Source organism: Dama dama, chromosome 13 (assembly GCF_033118175.1).
Source record: "Dama dama isolate Ldn47 chromosome 13, ASM3311817v1, whole genome shotgun sequence".
Taxonomy (NCBI): Eukaryota; Metazoa; Chordata; class Mammalia; order Artiodactyla; family Cervidae; genus Dama; species Dama dama.
In genome coordinates, this window is record NC_083693.1 from 21049819 (window position 1) to 21052519 (window position 2701).

Below are 2701 nucleotides of genomic sequence, written 5' to 3' on the forward strand. Positions count from 1 at the left end.
AACTCCATGAACTATACAGTCCATCGAATTATCTAGGCCAGAATAATGGCGTTGGTAGCCTTTCCCTTCTCCAGGGAATCTTTCCAACCCAGGGATCAAACCCAGGTTTCCCACATTGTAGGCAGATTCTTTAGCAGCTGAGCCACAAGGAGATTGAAGGATTATTAGAGACCTGAGAGATGAAACACTCTTACTCTCTCTCTCTCAAATAATAATGATGATTTTAAAATAAAACAAAATAAAATTTCTTTTTTAAGGACATGATTTATAAACCCTCTTAATTTCATCTGGCTAATTAACAGAAAGGAGAATGAAATTCACTTTTAACTGCTCTTTTAATGCCTTTTCCCACTATGCCAAATGACTTACAGAAAAAATCTGTATGAAAAACAAATTAAAAAAAAAAAAGAAAAACAAATTCAGTGACAAAAAAATAATCAATAAAGTGGTCAGTAAAATTCTTTCCTTCCTTGCAAAAAATGAACAGGGGATCAGAAAATACTTCGTGATTTGATTTGAATATTGGTTGATGAGACTCAACTTTCTGATTTATATTCAGTTCACTTGGTTTTTTGTTTGTTTGCTTGTTTATTGGGCTTAGAGGATTTACTTTTCTCCTAGTGAAGGTGAAAGTGAAATCGTTCAGTCGTGTCCGACTCTTTGTGACCCTGTGGACTGTAGCCCTCCAGGCTCCTCTGTCCATGGGATTCTCCAGGCAAGAATACTGGAGTGGGTTGCCAGTTCCTTCTCCAGGGGATCTCCCTGACCCAGGGATCGAACCCAGGTCTCCTGCATTGCAGGCAGACGCTTTAACCTCTGAGCCACCAGGGAAGCCCACACTTTTCTCCTAAGTCCTTTACAAATGGAGAACTCTTATCTTCTAGAATATATATGTCCAAATTGTGCCACTGTCCTCTAATTTCATTAATCCAGCAAAACAAGGGATTAACCAGCCTAGACCTGGAGCTGCAGCCTTCTCTTCTCTTAGCTCTCTGCCAAGGCAAAGGTAGGTTTATAAATTCAGCCACTGTGACGGACCAGATGCCATGTTCCATGCAGGGCAGCAGGGGATGGGTATTTGCATGGGTGGTAAAGGAAGGTCTCTCTGAGAAGAGATCCTGTGAGCAAGGATCTGAAGGAAGGAGAGCACAGCCTCTCTGCTCTGCAGGCCCACACAGTTCACAGATGAGCAGGCTGAGGTTCAAAGAGATCAAGCAAATCGCTCAAGATCTCAAAAGCATGGAGTGGAAAAGGTGAGAGTCAAGTCTGTCTGACTTCAAAGCCAGTCACCTTGTCACCATATAAAAAATGTGAGTGTGAAATGATTCCCAGAGAAACAGACATGTTGAGAAGATGTTCACACATATATGCAACTTGAGACGTGTGGGAAGGTTATCTTTGTTATCTTTGTCTCTTCTATCTTACTGCAAGGCAAGTGCTTTTAGCTCAGAGAAATTTGTCTCCTACCATCCAAATACAAGAGGGACTATGCAGAGAGACCTGTCGTCAACAACCAAAAGAAAACTGGAAAAGTTGCTCTTCCCTAGCAAATTGGCTCTGGTTTTTCTAATATACACAAAAACAGAATGATAAAAAAGGAAGAATTTAGACAAATATTTACACATATGGTGGGCGAGGACACCTGGCAGAGCAGGTGAATCAGCTACAGAACGATATGCTGCCTGCAGATTCAACTACGAGGAAAAGTGACACATTTTGCAGTTAAATTTAATGCAAACCTGTTCTCCAAATTAGCCTCCAAACTCAGTAGAAATTAAGGATTCCTTTGTTTTCTTTTACATGCACAAGGAGATTTTAAAAAATCAACTGTTTGTGTGGACTGACCCTCCATTCTACAGAAACTAATTTATGAGGACAGAATGTAAAATGTCTGCATCTTACTCAGATTTGGGATGACATCTATAATCATCCCAGAATAAAATCCAGCCTTTGCAAGTATAGCTCTTGCCATTAGTATAAGCACAAATGTGAACAACTGTAATGATGATTTAATTGAACATAGATGTTGGCTGAATACCAGTGCAAAACACCATGCATTTTAAATCAATCACAATCCATATTAGTTCAGCACTCATAATAGGCTATTTCCTGTAACAAATGTAAAAGGACAGAATCTCAGCCTCATGGGAGTTTATAACCTACACAACCACATATCTTACATTTAAACCTTTGATATTTCATCAGAAGGCAAGGGGGAATTGGACAAAAGTTGTAATTTGGCATCAATGAGCAATTTATTTTTGCATAATGAGTTCAATGTTTCTGAGGAATAATTTAATATTCTGTAGTATTATTAATTACATTAATGGTCATTTTTGCACAAATATTTATTGAGACATCCACTATGCTTTTATTGTTGTTGCTATTGTTGCTAAGTCATGTCTGACTCTCTGCTGCATGAACTGCACACGCCAGGCTTCCTTGTCCTTCGCTATCTCCTGGAGTTTGCTCAAACCCATGTCCATTGAGTTGGTGATGTTATCCAACCATCTCAGCTTCTGCCACCCCCTTCTCCTTTTGCCTTCAATCTTTCCCAGCACCAGAGTCTTTTCCAATGAGTTGCCTAAAGTACTTAAGCTGACGTTTCAGCAGCAGTCCTTCCAATGAATATTCAGGACTGATTTCCTTTAGGACTGACAGGTTTGATCTCCTTGTAGTCCAAGAGACTCTCAAGAGTCTT

At 39.7% G+C, this 2701-nt stretch overlaps 1 non-coding gene across 1 annotated transcript; it reads right to left on the bottom strand.

Moving 5' to 3' along the window:
• Positions 1–758: 758 nt before the first annotated feature.
• On the bottom strand, positions 759–831 carry TRNAC-GCA (transfer RNA cysteine (anticodon GCA)). Its single transcript has one exon. It is a non-coding gene; the product is annotated as a tRNA-Cys (tRNA).
• Positions 832–2701: the final 1870 nt, after the last annotated feature.